The sequence below is a fragment of the Lagopus leucura genome, unplaced genomic scaffold, assembly GCF_019238085.1.
Source record: "Lagopus leucura isolate 7727_CA_CO unplaced genomic scaffold, USGS_WTPT01 Super-Scaffold_100004, whole genome shotgun sequence".
Taxonomy (NCBI): Eukaryota; Metazoa; Chordata; class Aves; order Galliformes; family Phasianidae; genus Lagopus; species Lagopus leucura.
The window spans coordinates 43,978,291-43,996,208 of NW_024962264.1; the positions used below are offsets into that span (position 1 = coordinate 43,978,291).

The window sequence follows — 17,918 nt, forward strand, 5'->3', positions numbered from 1 at the left end:
TCTAATTGTTGTCTGTGTAAATACATTGCTTAGCACCTCTGTCATGCAAAGTAAAGTTTACACTGCAAGCTGATCCACAATTACTCTGCCTCACAGTTAAAATATTTGAAGTATATGTTGGTAGTTCTATTGCAAAGCTCTTCACAATGGATTTTGTAGTGTAATATAAGACCTTCTGTCAGGCAGCAATAAGCCCGGTCAGATGAACCTAGGATTTTTTTTTATATGGTCTATGCTTAAAAATGTTCTTTCTTAAATAAGCAAAACAAATAACTCCTTTCCCTTTGAGACTCCTCATAAGCCATTTTAAAAATAATTTGCCAGGCAAAAAGGATGATGTAATTAGATACAAAACAAAGTACTAATAATTACAATCCCCACCTCCCAAAAGTAGCCATTAATCAGTTGTCTAGCACACAAGCATTCTGTGCTTATATTAGAGAAACTATTGCCAAAGATGTTCTTCCAAGGCACACCAAGCAGCAGAGGGAACTTTTGATTCAGTAAACACACACGAACAAATGCACTTGATATGCCAAGACAGGAGGCAGGAGTATTTGGGACATGGTGGCAGTGCCATGAAACAGTAGCATAGATTGTATTGCTGGCACTGCTGGCATACCACTGGCCAGCACTTCAAAAGTGTCCAAATGACCAAAGAAATGGATGCAAACAGACAACAGTTTGAAATGTCCATAGAGGACTTTGAAGTTATTATTAACAATGCATCCCATAGCCTGAGGCATACAAAAAGTATGTCTGCACACTAAACTGCTGAACGGAACAGGATTTGTTTATCAGCCTCTCCATCAGGCCACAGAGACTGCCTCTGAAATGATTTATTCTTCTCTGCTTCTGCAGCTCAGCGTGCCACAGGCATTGAGGGACAGACTCAGCTAGCAGAGGGTCAGTTCACCAACACAATAGCAAGTCCTGTCTGAGCTGTCTTCCACACTAGTGAGAAAAGAACCCAGAAACAAACTCCTGAGTTGGTGTTCCCCTCCTTGCAGCACTGGTTTGACGTTTGGTGGCCGAATACTGCTTCCCTATAAGCACTGCCTTTCTGGCTGTAGTAGAGAAGCCAGAAGAGATCATCTGCACCGATCATCTGAGCAGCGCAGGGTTTCCACTAATTACTGTAACACCAGTGCAAACCATTTCCCTTCTGCAGGCTTCTGGTTTCCTGACTGACTTTCACAGTTTTACTGCTTGCATGCAAGCCCAAATCATGCCTCCATCATTTGTCCGTATGGTCTGTCTGTCTCTTCCTGGTGGTGGGACAAAAGGCTTTCTGGGGCATGAATGGCTGCTTTGTTTCCCTGCTCTGGAGAGGTCTGACCAGAATTCTGTCCAGGTTTGTAGCCCTCAAAACCATAGTTGACTGTTTTGAAGTTAGGAAAGCATTTTGTCCCACATCTTCTGTTCTCTGTGAAAAAATGACTTCAGCTTTGTGGCTAGGAAGAGTCAAGCATGAAATAAGAAAATGACCATAAAGATGATGATTGAGGATCTCATTCAAAGGGAACATATCCCACTTTAAAGCTCAGTGAATAAAGCAATGAATATCAAAAACAGGATTTATTCCAGAAACTGCAGTATAAAATACTAGTTAATGGCAATCTCTGCTTTCATATGCATCTTGAATATGTATTGGCCTGTTGCACTACGGAAAGACATTCTATTAATTATCTTGGATATTTTTGGCTAAAAGATACAACCAAGCCACAGAGTTGCACTGCAGACTTCTGGAAAATGAGAGTTAGCTTCATTTAGCTTGCAGAGTTTGTCTTTTTATTCTTAAAGGCTTATTTAGTTAGATAAAAACTAAACCATGATTTTTGTTAGCAAAGTCTAACTCCACTTATTTCTCATCTATTTGTACACGTTTCCAAGAGAAGTGAATAGGAAATGTTTCAGCTTTTATTTTTGATTCCAATAAGAAATGTTTATTGATTACATAAACAATTTGCCTGTTTTCATCTGTGCTGCTACACTGAGTTCTGAAATACGTGAAAAGATTAGCCAAAATAAAATGTCAGCATTTGGTTTCATTCACTGGATACTAGAAAACATTTAGGATTTAAATTGATTTCACATGGGAATGTCAGCTGTGTGCTCTGGCTAGGAATGAAGCTCTGACTCAGAGGGGTAGAAAAGATATGATAATCAAAATTTCTCAAATTCGTTTCTTGTAAGTATGGGAGTGACACTGTGGTGGAAATCGTCCTGTATCAATGCAGTATTTTGTTTTACCCCCAGATAACTGCTAAAAAGTAGCATATGCTATTGTGAAATCTTTCTCCCCACACTGTTCTTCTCATGCCTGACCTAAAATCATCCCACAACGATTTTTTCAGAGTTTCCCACAACCTTGAAGACTTTGAAGACTATAATTTTTAACCATCAAAGCAAATCAGCAAGGGAATGGATTTTGAATGAAGCAAAGTAAGAGTCTGGGGAGAAATATATACTTTACACTAAAACAGAAAATCTTTATTCACTTTGAATTAGGAAATATTTTTTCTTCTGGTGTAGACTTTTTTAACAAAGCTAGTAAGCTTTCTTTTTAGTCATCAGTCCTAAGGAGAAAGCAGAACAGGAGACAGCAGTGATGTTACTACAGAGTAGCCAAGCAGTTATGGTATTAATCCAAGATAATTCAGACAAGCATACTGTTTCTTGCACTGTACCACATATATAAAGCAGCTCAGGACACATTGCTCACAACTCTCTGTCACCTCTGTTCCAGTTGCACTTCACTGGACTCACAACCTATTGGATAGCACACAGATGGGTGATGGCACTTCACAGCTCACAAGCTTTTACATGTTTAATGCAAGCTTAGTATTCGTATGGGAAATCTCTAGTGGGAAAACTCAAGCTCAATCAGTGTTAATCCTGAAAGGCACAGGTTCAAACCCCTTCAGGTGGCAGAGAGGAAGGTATGAATAAGCAAGCTGATACACGGTCAGGCCACATCCATTGTAAGTGCAGATGGTTGCAGATGAGTATAGCTGAGTTGCAGTTTCTTAATGCACCTCAGCAAAATATGGATTAAATATCTCTCCTGAAATGTGGAGGACTAAAACTCAGCTCCTTTTTTTTTTTTTTTTTTTTCAACTCAGTAACTTCAGGGGGTCTGTGACTTTTGTTTGCAGGGAGTCTGCATAGCAGCTGTAACTTCTGTGCTGTAACTTCACTATTTTATGTTAAGGCTGGTTATTTTTCTTTCAAAATGGATATTGGGCAAGTAGCAATCTCTAGGTTTGTTCTGTGTCTCATGAACAGACAAATCTAAAATAAAGCTCCACCTAGAGCTTGGTCATTTACTTACTGGCTTATTCCCCAGTTCCCAATCTGTTGCTCCCACACTTAGCTCCTTATAAAGCCTCTGTTCCTTTGAGTGGCATTACTTTCATTGTTGGCTTAAGTGTGGCTCTAACTTCACTAAATGACTAACTGGCACAGGGATTCTTCACATGAATGTGCTGTGTGGATCCCCTCAAAGGGTATCCAAGTCAGGGCAAACCCTCAAGGGCCAAGTCACAAAAAGATGTTGTTGTCCTTCCTTCCCCACCCTTTTCCTTTTTTTTTTTTGCCAGTTCTAAGCATCCATAAAATATCTGCTACACACTTCTGTGATGCAGAGGGAATAATTATCAGCCCTGGGCCAAGTCACGTACAGAAGCAATAGAGGAGTATTTTCACTGAGCAGGAATGTTATTTATCTCTATGCTACTTACGTTTAACTGTGTTTAAAAAAAAAAAAAAAAAAAAAAACTCTTCACCAAAACAAACCTCCAAACACAGATGTTCACTAAATATCCAAACATGAACAAAAAATATTCAGAGAAATTTTGAGGGAAAATACTAAGAATCTAAATCTAAATTCAGTCACAACTCTCTCTTAATTAATTGAGGTTAAGTAATGAGTAAAGCTTTCAGAATTTAACTATTTACATAACTGCATTTTTCTAAAAATCAAACTTTATAAATTCTTGTACTTCTCTATAGAATTATACCAGAAAAGACACAAAATATAAACCATCTCCTAAAAGCAGTGATATTAAAGCCAAGATCTTTTCACAAACTTGAAGTTCGCAGCCACAAGGCATAAATGTGCCAGATTGCAGTATGTGAGTCACTTGCTTTGTCAGATCATCCAGTCTATTAGTGGACTTGTATCTTTTATCCTGAGGAGGGAGGAGATCAAGTATTGTGTCTGCTTTCAGCTTTTTGTGTTTTATGGGCAAATGTGTTATAATGAAAAACTGAAATACAGAATGAATTAGATTTCAATCATGGCTGCGAATTAATATCTGTACTGTCAGATTCCATTCTAAGAGTTTGGCATGCACATTGCAACATCTACCTACTGCCAGAACAGGCACTAATTGGCTGAAAAGGCATGAATCAGTAAACTGAATTACTGCCAAACTCATCAAAAAGATGGTATTTGCACGGCATTTTGAACAAACATGCATAGCTATTGTCTCTGCTTTTCCTCTCCTATCAACAAATACAGAAATTCAGATACCAAAGCTCTCTAGAAATTTCACAATCAGTAAAAAATTTTTTAAAAAAGGACAACATGGTTTTAATTATTGTTCTCTTCATGCATCACCCTAGAACATCATCTGATCTGTCAAAAAGTTCCTTATCATTATGAATTAAAATACGGTCATTCTGTGAATCAATAATAGCATTTCTTACACGTGTGATAATGGGAACATCATGATATGCTCTGGCAAGTGTATTCTATAAATCTGGTACAAGATAATCAAATAATGACTAGACTAAAATTCTCCGTAGTCAAGTTTCATAGGTAATTTTATCATTGATGCTAATACTAATTTTGCAGTTGAGTGTTGGGGGCACACTGTATTAACCACTTTAGCAATGTAAAAAAGTTGAAGTTATGTAATAATCTATATGCTGTGATTAGGAACAATGTACACTGTGCAAAAACAAAGACCTGTTTAGTTAAACATATTCTTATAGCAGGTTTTGTATTTTATGTTTTATTTGTGTGAACTAGATCCTTACTGCCTATCATGCACAGGACAGCTGTTTAGATCAATAATTTTTAGGCTGCATTCTTCAGAAGTGCAGGGCTTTTTGTTTTTAACTGCAGCATTTCTGTGTTTTAGCTTTCCAATGTGCAACATATGATCTTTGTTAAAACCCTGCTGTGGAATGCTGACATACATACAGGATTATTTTCCCTGCCAGGAGTTCATATAGATTTATATGAACTTTTATAAAATGCAGACTCAAGTTTTATTTTCCATTCAGAAAGAGACATAGCTGTCATGTTGGTGACAAATAGCTTTTAATTTTAAACTTTTGGATAAAAGGAATAGACATCTTTCCTGACCACACTGTGGCAGGATATAACTACATCCTACGAGTTGAGAACCACATACGCTATCAGTTACCTACTGAATGTAACATTTTGCCAACTGCTACAGGATAGAACTATTCCTAAATTAAGCTTACCAAAAAAAAAAAAAAAAAAAAAGCCATGGAATCTGCTTTCTCCTACAGTTAGGATTAACTGCACTTCCCACTTCCCATTTCCCAGAAGGATGGTGGTACAATAGGAAAGAAGAAAAAAAAATTCTGCGAAGACTGGAAATAAGTTGTAAGTCTTCTTGCCAGGGGCTAGTACCAAACACTTTCTTCTGAAGTCCAGGCTTAAATAGTGTCAGTGGAAACAGTTCTCTGGATAAAGGGATGAAATCACTTTTTCAAGCCATGTATTGACTGCAGGGCCAGACAACAATCCTTGTGGAGAGCAGTCTTTGTGGCAGCTTATACCCTGTCCAAATGAACTGACACAATTTCTCTGGTAATCTCCTCAAATATTACCCTTGCTGTAGAGTTTGCACCTGTGGAGTACAATATTTCCTTCTTTTTTCTTCTTTTTAAACCCCTGCTTGCTCACTTTGCTTAGACAATGCAGTGGCAAGCCAACTACAGCACAGCACTAGGGCATGGAAGTGGAAAACATGTGTGAGCCATCTGTGGGGCACTCAACTCCCCGACATCTGCTAACCACATTCCTGGGTTGTATGGCCAGATCATTTCCTGAGGTCCACCAGTCAGCTGTGCTGCCTTTCCTTGCAGAAAGAAGGGACAGCAAATGCTGCTGGTCATTTTGGAGCTGGGAGGCAGCAGGAGATATTTATTCCCTTCACATCACATCAGAGGGAAACACTGTCTTTGGTAGTTGGTGTTGTTTTCTATTTTGTCGTCTGAAATCCACTTTGATGTGGTGGCAATGACCATACCAGGAGAGTCTCTGGCTGGGTGGTTCTTGGGGGCCCCCAGGAAGAGAGGACAGCTGGCCATCAGCCTTGCAACTTTTAATGGAAGAAGCCTTTGTTGGGATCTTTTCTCCCCACCACATCTTTCTATATTTTTAAGATGAAAACCTACTTACCTGCCCACCCTCACCTCTATTATTTCTTTTGCTGGTGAAGAAAATCAAAGATTTTCTGACTCAGAAAGTCAATCATTATAAATAATTCTTTTTTTTTTTTAATGATGTTGGCATTCTGTCAGCTCACAGCAGCTGAGATGTGAATCTACTACTCAAGATAAATTCAAATGTTTACACAGTCTTTTCCCAGGCTGAAATTTTAAAATACAAAATTATGAATTCTGAATATGTTAAAAATCAAGTGGGAGGGAGTTAGTCCTCTGTTGTCTAGAAAAGATTTATCTGTAGAAGTTGTAAATACTATTTTTCTTGTGTGACGTTATAGATTCTTCCTTCCTGATGAATAAATACAGTGATGTTAAGGAAAATGAAATTTAATTCCACTGTCACCATATCTACCTTAGGGGAACCATTCAAGCACAAGACTGAAAAGAGAAAAGTTATCTTCAGTCTTTGAATAGATGAACTTTGCCTTCATTACAGTGTTGTGTTCCCAATCATAGTTAAAAAGTTGAATTTCCATAATATAACGCAAATCATCATAGTAGCTAAAATATCTCAGAATAAAAGTACATTAAGCAAATGATCTACCAGATGTCAAGTAAAATGTCCCACTTTTCACCGAGGCTGATAAATGAGTTAATATCTGAATTATTTCATGTGGTAAACAGTATAGAATCCACAAAGCATACCTAATAGTGCTTTGAAGTCTTCTTAATTTTCTGAAATGCCATTTAGAGCAGTTATTTTAGTTGCAAAATATTGTATCAATAATGGAATAGGACCTTCGAATCATTACACCTTTTTTGTAATAAAATATTTTATTGCTTCTGAGAACTGAGCTGAGTACCTGCAATGAGAGGAAAGTATTTCTCTGAACTTACTGGGTAAAAAGTCAAAGGAAAGGAGTTTGAGCTCTACCCTATCTAAACTTATCTGCAAAATATACTCAGATGTAATTTGAAAGACAGAGACAAATAGTGTATTTAACCTTAAGAGCTGCTTGGGTTTTCCCTAATCTTGACCTGCCACATAGCTGAAAGTGGAAACCTTTGAAATGTTTTTACAAAAATATTTACTTTTTATTAAAATTAGGAATGAAGAAGATTAACAAGGCTTTTCCTCTCCCTTTCTTTTTAACCTTGCAAACAGTTTAGTCATGAACCTCTGCAGGTCAGCATGTTCTGTTGTATTTATCTGATAGTGACAGAACAAACTTCAAATATCTCAAGGGCTCAGCTTAATCTCATGATCATAGAGCAGCCTTTTTTTCTAAAGATATCTAATTAATAGACCACTCTTTCAGCAATGAGCTTTGCATCATATTAGTTTCCGTGGCAGTTTTTTTCGTGACAATTACACATTTAAAAAAAAAAAAAAGAGGGGAAATGTACACAATGAGCAAACATCCTGGAGTCATTTGCTGCTTAAAGTCTAAATGTCAGATATGTTGTCCCTCTGCTTCTCTTGCTGATTTATTGACTAGACTTGTGAGCTCTTTATTTTGAATTGAGCTATGGGGAAAAGTACAGAACACCCAATCTAGCAGTCTCAACCGTACAGATCTCTCTTTGGTCCCAGTCTTGTTGGTCATTACATTCATTGTAGATTTGATATCAAAGTCCAGGAATGACCAGTAGAATGAAATCCTCCAAAATTGTGATTATCTTGATAAAGAACGAGTTAGTATCCAGGCATTATGCAACTGGATGAAAGATTAAGGGCAAGGGTTTTAGAGTTAGTACAAATTAGTGATTACAAATTAGTAAGACTGATTCTTACTTGAGAATTCTTTACATAGAATGTAGTGATTCTTTGTGGTGAGTACTTTTCTAACAAGTCAGCACCTATATAATACACTTAACTACTTGCAAAATTTAAAAGCCCTAGAATTAATAAAGAAAAAAACAGAGAGAGGGAGGAAAACTAACTTTTCTTTAAAGGAAGCAAAATCTATCAGAGGCAGAATAAAATAAAAATTTCTCATTAGTCGTGGCTCATCTTAGTATACAATAAACTCAACACAAATTAGTGACAAACTGAATATTTTTGGAGTTTTCATTTCTTTTTCAGAGCCCTACTATCATTTTCATAAGCCTCTCAGCTGCAGCATAAACTTTTCTGCACACATTAGGCCTAGTTTACGAGTACAATGTCCTGTTTCTAATCATCCATAACATCCTATAAACCTCACTCAGTTAGCATTAGCTGCTGATGACAGCGCATAATGTATGATGACGTCTCCGTGCTTCTCATACACGTAAGAGTCATGTTGTCTTCTGGCAGTAACAAGAAGCGGCTGACTCAGAAATGGTGAAGGCAAGGGAGGTTTGATACCTGGGGAAATCTTTGATGCTGTGGAGGAAAATTTGAAATTTCTAAACAGCCTCATTACACTTATTTTATTTAACAGCATTTTCTGTTTTAATTCCTACTGATACATAATGATATAATTATTTGTGAAACAGAAAAAACTGTGTGAGGCTTACTTTCCCTCTGAAAAAGATTGATTCTCTGTTCAGTGAAGAACATGCTTGTGATTCACTTGGAAGCACTGTTAATTTGGCCCGGATTTCTCCTAGGAATTTCTCCTATTTCTCCTTAACCTGAAGATTCCCTGCACCAGCAGTCTGAGAAGGAATGCATTTTCTGATGCTATTTTGCTAGTGTTCATTTTGTTGATGCGGCTGTTAAATTACAGAGGACAACTTACACTGCAAATCAGCAGTGGAAATGCTTGTTTTAAGCTTGTTAACTCATTCCCACAGTCTTGACGAAAGCCCAAACCAGCTGCTAATCAGTATTAAATAAAGAAAAGATGAGTGGTTGAGATTTGTGTTCAGTTTATTTGTTAGCTTATGATGTGGCTTGAAAGTCTGCGATGAAATTTTGAAAGGTTTTGTCTCAATTACATGGATTTTAATGCTAGATATATTCCTTTCAAATAATAATAGCAATCATGAAATGTTCTCACGCTTATTTTACATGCTACTTATACAAAATATACTAAATGAAACCAGTTAATCTGGCTGCAAAAATGAGTAGGAATGTTGTGGTATGTCATTGCAGCAAAAACACCATTAAGATTTAGTCAACCTGTTATCTGGACAGAAGGTTGTGATTGCAAATGGAAATACTAGGCATATAGTTTTTTAATCCAATTCTCTAAAGGAATGAAGCTAATGACTTAATATTGTTCCTTAATTTATTCATCTGTGTCCTTTCCTCCCATCTTTAAAAGAACTTGATTATGGGGCAGACATTTCTGAAATACTAAAGGAGACTCTTTTATCCTTATGAAAAAAAAAAAAAGAAAAAAAGAAAAAAACAGTTTTATAGAGTAGTCTCCAATGAGTATCCACAAATGAAAAATCTATAGCATGAGTTGAGCAGCAGCCTTGGCTTCACTGCTGGCCAAAATGGGTGCTATCTATTCCCTGGGAGGTTAGGAGCAAACTGCGGTAAATGGAAGTAGAGAGGAAGCAGATGTTCAGTGGATTTGTGTTAGTTGACATGAAATACATAGTTCTCTAAAGATGCCTATTGCCACAGCTAGCAACTAGTTTGCTCTAGTTGCATTTGCATATCAAGGACAGGTCTTTATATGCAGGTACATTAGTGTTGGTATCGAGCTTGAGGATTGGTTAAACAAAAGAACAAAATGCTTTCAAAGTTGAGGTTGCAGAAACTGGTGCTCCTTTATACCCCATCCTTTCCTTTTCTCCCTTTTTATTGTATACATGCATGCAATTTCTTTACTGATGTCTCCCTACAGGATTAGAAGGGCTAAATGAGGAATTTGGCTAAGTGAGTACTCTAGGCTGAGTCAGGAATTCTGGACCTCTTCCTTGACCAGTCTGGGAGCAACATTGCCAAAGATTTTTTCCACTGTCAGGTTCACATGATATCTCTGAATTATCTGTTTGCATTCACCATGCACATTCATTCAGGTGTCCGGTCAGGTTTAAGGCCAGCACTTGGATGAAAGGCTTCCAGAGCATACATGAAGTATTCTACAAGGAGTATGTGGGTTTAGTGCATAATGAACCAAAGACAGGACAAGATCTTAGGGAAGTTTTAAGCAAGATATGAAGAAAATCTTGACATGGTGATTAGGAGGCATACAACTATATTTTAACTTGCAGGATATTAAGCTCACAACTTACATTCATTTTGTACATCCATTGTTTTCTATATTTAAGAAGACAGTGTTTGACTTTTATTTTCAGACTTCTCTCTATATTAGCCTTCTACTCTTTGTTGTGGCATCTATTGAAAATTATAGTCTATTTTGGCAGGTTATTTACAAACATTAAGAAATGTTTCCTGTTCCAAAGAGCTTATGCTGGGCAAGACAATGAAAAAGAGAAATGATGCAATGCCATGACTCTCTCAAAGTTACACATTATTCCTGGGGTGAGATAGAACGGGAAGCCAACATCACAGTGCTGTGGACATTGCTGTCATTTAGTCTCTCTCTTTTTCAATTTCTACCTTCCTTCATCCTCCTACTCAGTTTTTCTCCCTTCCTCATTTTCTCTCAATCTTTTGCTGTGTCCAAAAACAGTAATAAAGGAAAATATCTTTGGCTTCCCTCTGAATCCAACTTCTCTTCTGGGAATTTTCATTCTCCCTTTGGTACTTCATGATTACATAGCTTGAAATGCCTGAGCTAGCTACTTTAAAGCTTACTTAAGAATGCCCACATGAGTCACAGTTACTATAGTGACTTCAATTTAAACATATCTATGCTGGCATGTAAGATATTTAAATATTTTTCTAGATAAAACCATCCTTATAGTACCAGGGAATCCATATTCCTCAATGATATATTGAATTCAAGCCTAACTGATAGTATGCTAGAGGACTTCCACAGTGCAGTTTTCTGGGGGTATTTTGTATGATGACATATCAGATATGTAATAGTCTTAGAGAATTAGAAATCTTTATCAGCTTGTTTAAAATGTTTCATAGGAAATAGCATGGCCAATACTGCCTTTGAATAAACCCCATAGAAGCTGTGGGAATTTTCTCTGGAAATCTAAAGCAAAGTTAGACTTCTATTTTTAAAGAGCTGCACTCTATTATTTTGGATAAGTAAGTGATCCTTTTCTGTATCTGTGATATCAGTTTGCTCTATTTTAAAATTATTTATGTTTTGTAGCGTTAAATAGTAGATGGCATTCATGAAGAGAGTTGCACTAAGAGAGTTGTGGTCAATGGCTCAATGTCCAAGTAGAGACCAGTGATGAGTAGCATTCCTCAGGGATTGGTGCTAGGACCAATGTTATATAACCTCTCTGTAGGTGACATGGAGAGTGGAATTGAGTGCACCCTCAGCAAGTTAGCAGATGACACCAAGCTGAGTGGTGCAGCTGACATGCTAGAGGGAAGGGATGCTATCCAGAGGGACCTAAACAGGCTAGAGAGGTGGGCCCATGCCAATCTCATGAAATTCAAGAAGACTAAATGCAAGGTCCTGCATCTGGGTCAGGGCAATCCCAAAGATAAATATAGGTTGGGTGGAGAATGGTTTGAAAGCAGCCCCGTGGACAAGAATTTGGGATTGTTGACTGATGAAAATCTCAACATGAGCCAGCAATTTGCACTTGCAGCCCAGAAGACCAACCATATCCTGGATTGCATCAAGAGAAGCATGGCTAGCAGGTCAAGGAAAGTGATTCTGCTTCTCTACTCTGCTGTCACGAGACAACACCTATGTCTAGTTCTGGGTCTCCCTGCACAGGAAGGACATTGAGCTTTTGAGTAGGTCCAGAGGAGGGCCACAAAGAGGATCAGAGGTCTAGACTACCTATCCAGAGGGGACAAGCTGAAAGAGTTGGGGATTTTCAGCCTAGAGAAGAGAAGGCTTCAGGAGGACGTCACAGCGGCCTTCCAGTACCTGAAGGGGACCTACAGGAAAGGAGGGATTTCTTATGAGGACATGTCGTGACAGGATGAGGGACAATGTCTTTGAACAGGAAGAGGGTAGATTTAGATAGAATTTCATTTTGGGAAGAAATTCTTTACTGTGAGGATGGTGAGACATTGGAACAGGTTACCCAGAGAGGTTGTAGATGCACCCTCTTTTGATGCATTCAAGGCCAGAATGGCTGGAGCTTTCAGCAACCTAGTCTAGAAGGAGCTGTCCCTGCCTATAGCAGGGGCGCTAGAACTAGATGATCTTAAAGGTCCCTTCCAACTCAAACCATTCTATGACTCTGTGAAAATCTCCAAATTCTCTATTGGCTTCGCAATATGGAGAACTCCATCAGCATATTGGTCTAGTTCCTGTTGTGACCAAATAAGTGGGAGGACACACAGCAGGAAGATATGCAGATTCCTTGAGCAGTTTCCTTCAGGCACTGGGCAAAGCTTATTTGGCTCTCTTTGAATGAGGAGAAAGTTGGAAAATCTTGGAAAAAGTATGCCAATAAACTAAAGTTTATTTTGGTTGGCTATGAAAGCCCATGGAGCTCACCAATTCCAAACCAGCCTGCAAATGAAATATCTGCTGGTAATAACTAGATCATAGCTCTGCAGTGGGCTGTGATGATTTGCACATGTATGATGCTCCCCATTCCTAGATACTGCAACAAAGATTTCAGATGAGTTTATATTAACTGTATGCTAATTTTGCTAGTGTTACTGCACCATCCTACTTCTGTAGAGATTGGCAGCAATTTTACCTATACAATGTTTTGGTCATTTTGATTCCTTGTTGTAGAGTAAAAGTAAGTTCCTCAATTAAAACTCTCTTTTTGCTTTGTGTCTATTAAGAAATCATTCCAAAAAATCCCACAAGCTTAGCCCATCAAGCCATTATTCACGTGAGTTCCTTCCTTATCTTTATTGAATTAGTCATGTGAACTCATTCACAGAATATGGCTATACTATTGTTAAGAAAATACTGATAATTAAAAAAAAAATATAATTAGAAGTATGTTTCTTGCCTCTCAAAGTAGAAGAGTTTATTTGTATTTTAAAAGTAACATTCATTATATTTTTCACAAGAAAGATTAAAGTTTTAGTTAAATCAGTAAGAGTTTTACTTACTTTCTGAACATCTTTTGGGAAAAGAAAAAGGTTTAGGTCATGAAAATTCCTCTAGTATCTTGCATTAAAAGTGTTAAAACCCGAATTAAAGAACATAATTCAGATCAAGTTCTAGCACCCAAGCCAAAGATGACATCGCTAGCTGCTGGCTGCACCAGATTCTGAGAAGCAGGTGTGTTGATTCAGTCTCTGAGAAGCATGAGGAGAAATGTTGGCCTCACTCCAGCCCTGTAACACAGGGTGAAACAGCTCCATGGCTGTCCTGGGACTGAGCACTGCTGTCAGGCAGAGCAATCTGCACGGGAATGCAAAGTGTTGCTTTCACAGGGAGAGCTGTCTGAAAGCAAGTGGATAATTCATAACCATATATTTGTATCCCACATTTAGTCGTGTCTAATGCAGCTTTAGTGGGGGGAAGGTTTTTGAGATTGCAAAAGCAGGAACAGTGATTTTTCCTGAGAAAGTCATTGGATGCTTGGCTTGTAACCCCTAACTCATTATGGAAAAGACATGTCTTTCCCCGTACATTTTGAACACTTTTGCAACTTTTATCCCAGAGTTGCTTGCTTTAGTATATAACATCATGGCATTTGTAATCTTCCTAGTTGCTTCTTGGTCACCATTTTTTTTTCTCCTAAATGATTTGCATTATTGGACATTTAGAGGAGTATATTAGGATGCAAAATTAATGATTTTACTTTATGATGTATTTCTAAGTAAGTAAATACAAACTTTTTAGCAATCTGAGGACGTATTGGTCCAACTCCAGAGAGTTTGGAGAAAATATATGTGCATCTCTTTCTTCCCTCCCCTTCACCTTTTCTTTAAATCTCCCATCAAAGTTTGGAGGAACCTAAGGGTTTTGCAGAAATATCTCAAAAAGTGTCCAAGCTCTTGACAGCCAGGAAAGGAAGACACCTTTATGGAAAGCTCTTTCCCTACTTCCATATGACTAAATGCAATGGCTATTACTGTCTCTCTCTTAATTTCTGTAAAAAGTAACAGTTCCATCTAACAGAAGTGCTAGTGTTTGGGTTATCCAGTGTCACAGCAATTAAAACCACAGAGGTTAAATGTACACTTCCAGTTCACACAGAAATCATGTGGAAACCACAGAGCTGCTCTCCAGGCTAGTTGAAATTTGTGGAATTATTTCTGCCACTTGGAAAACAAAATCAGAAACTAATGAAAGACACAACACAGTACTGTTCACAGTTCTCTATAGGTAGCAAATGCATTTATTTGTGCAGCAAATAAAACTGTGGCAGAATAAAACTGGGACATAAAACAGCAGATCTCTCATGTTTACAGACCTTAGTAGCTGACATTTTTGTTGCTAGCATCAAAATGTTAAAGGGAGGCTGGCTCTGCTCAAAAGCCAATATGGAGCACCTCAGTAGAAGCCAGTAGAGTGATGGCAGCCTACATTTGCTCCAAATAGCAGAATCTATTTCTGGCAGCCCATGATAATGACTGGTTAGGACTGGGTTTTCTGGGGAGGTTTACATACCCTCCCCATACCTGCTGGGAGGAAATGGCTTTGTGTGGAAATGGCTTTTTGTAGGCATTTGCTCTTCACAGACCTCTAATCTTGATTATAAAAAATCAAAGCATCTGCAAATGTGCCACTGTAATCTCTAGTCATTCATTTTGAGAGCTTTGAATTTCATAATGGAAACTGTACTTTGAAATATAATTTTAACTGCTGAATACCTGTGGTTATTTTTTTCAAGGCATCTATTTGTTTAAGAAATGCTTTCCTACAGAGTTTTCTGGTTTTTGTAAAGGTACTTTTTTTTTTTTTTTAATTTTTTAAGTATTTATTTAACAGGCTGATTCTATGCTGGGCTAACCTTAAGCTCTGGTCCAGGCTCTCCTCTCTTTTGCTCTCTTTTGCTTCAACAACTCATTTTCTAAACTTCACAAGAATATTTGAAATAGGAAATCAAGATATGAAGGAAGATGCTTGGTGTGGTTACTGCATGGCAACACACATTCCAGCTCACAGCTAATTACAGGCAACGCTGACATCTGAGAGCTGGGAATGAACTGGGATGTTAAATCTGCTTATCTGTAGTAAAATCTTTTCCATAAAGTATTATTTTACTTATCAGAGCCAAGGGCAATCTGCAACATCAATGTTAGTAGAATTTTAATGTTATGTTAATAAAAGAAAGTAAAAGATGACACAGCCTTATTAACTTGGCATAGAGATAGACCATGAACCAAAATATTAATCATAAGCATTCTTCAGTTGACCTCCCAAAGGGCCAGTCTCCTCCAGCTACGCTGATTAATCCCCATGGGAATAATAATATCCCATTTCAACAGTGAGAAAGAAATACTTGTCTTGGTTTTAGTTGATGGATGGTCTATTTTTATTTTTTATTTCTTTGAGAGAAATAACATCTCTCTCCATTTTGAGATCAAGCAGCATGGTAACAGGCTGAGTCTGAGAATCTCTGCTGGGCAGGATCACTGGTGATGATCTATGCACTCCCTCTTTCTTTTCATGACACTATTTCCAACATATGGAAAGTTCATTGCTTAATATAATATGGCTAATGTTTGCCTCTTCAGTACGTTGTGTCCAAAAGTGACTTAAACACAGTGAAATAATAAGCCCACACTTATTTGTAAGAATATCAGCCAGCTGCAGCAGATTTTCCAGAGGGTATATTGACAACTTGCATATTCATTTGCAAGCGTCCTCTTTTCAGCTTCTCTAAATTATATGTGTTCATGGAGAAAGCTTGTCTGGAAAATACTGATGGCCTACTTATTTTTCCCAGTAAATAAAAGGAGAGAGTCGTTGGATTTTCTGTAATAATTTGGCTGTAAAAACAGGAGAACTGGGCTCTGCTTTTCTCTGGAGCGCTTGCCAATACATCAGCAAGGAACTGGCTGGCACATCTCTTCAGTAACTCATTTTCATTTCACTTTTTCCAGCGTCTATTTCATAAGATAAGAAAGCAGTGCTGTGGAAAAGGGATATGTGCTGAAGCACTTCCCATCTCAGTTCTTCATTACAACACTTCCTTGTTTTCTCTCTGGAATCTTTATTCCAGGAAAATAAATTCATGTTTGTTTGTCTGTTCTTGCTAAATATTTCAGTTTGGTCTTGTAAAAATAGTAAAACTGAGCATAGGCTACAGCATAATATTAAGGTCAACCTTTTCCATCAGCAATCATGAATTTCTCTTTCTGAGGCAAGTAAAAATAGATGAGCTCGATCCTCTTCCAAATCAATGAAAAATAAAGGGAAGTAAATCTAAATCCCTTACTTCTGGATTTATTAAGATAAATTACAACTATTAACAAGCCCACATGCATTTTGCTTTAGCCACCAGACACCCACAGCAGCGTGATTCAGCAACAAAACTGGTTGCAGGGGATTTTTTCTCCTTCTCTAATCCATTGCCATTCAGTTCCTAGCTTTTAGCCATCTCCCTGCCTGTGACAAGAGTTCAGTAGCCCTTCCTCGCTCCCCTCTAATTTCAATTGTACTTGGGAGCAAGTGGAATAGAAACATTCAGAGGCAGAACAAGTAGTGCTGCACTGAACAGCTGAATAATAGCAGCACGTATTATATTCACTCTGCCTTTTCTAGCTGTTATGCATATGCCCTCTCCTGCTAAATCCAATTGGAGAACAGATGCAGATGTATTGATTTTCATGGATCAGCTTCCACACAAGCCCAGCTATGCACCAGTCCCAGGAGAGAGTTCTTAATTTTGTTCTCTCCTTAAGCAGAAGGCAGCATTTTAAAAAAGCATTTAGCTACATTCCATGAAATGACTTCATGGAAACTGCACGGCCTCAAATATAACCTTGAGCACATACACAGCAGGGAAGAAAAGTATTCTTTCTACAAACCAAGTTTTGGGAGGATGGAGAGTGAAGGTGTATAGGAACTGTTGAGTCAGGGTCTGAACCACTGATTGATCACTTGAGGAAAGGACTGAATCAGCTGTGGGAGCACAGGTGAAGGCAATTCACTCCATTTAAGGGCTGACTGCCCCTGGGGAAAGATCTCTTTCTGGAGATCCCTCCTCTGTGGCCTCTTTCCTGTAAACCTAGATCTTCAGATACAGGTGAGTATTCCTTCCCTGTTTGTTTCTTTTCCTGCTTTCGCCATGATAATATTTCCAGCTGTAACAGAAGGTTAGAAGGTATGGCTCCAAGACTATTAATGCCAGGCTTAGTAGATCAGTCAGCTGTGCAGCATTTCTCCCTCAGTCTGCAGCCTTTTGGCCACAGTGTTGTTACTGGAGCACTTAGCCAGCTGCATGGCTCACAGAACTCACAGCAGTGTTAGAGGCCCCTCTGTGGGAACTGTAGGTTGTCAATAAACCTGCTTGGGAAAGTGTGAGTTAGTTACTCTTCCTCTGACAAAGGAGAAGTCAAGAAAGAAAGA

General features: G+C 38.2%; 1 protein-coding gene across 3 annotated transcripts in view; it reads left to right on the forward strand.

Annotated features, from left to right (window-relative positions):
- The window catches only part of DLC1 (DLC1 Rho GTPase activating protein), a 216,991-nt gene that overhangs the window by 148,266 nt on the left and 50,807 nt on the right, over positions 1-17,918 (forward strand). The gene's annotated exons all lie outside the window — the stretch shown is intronic.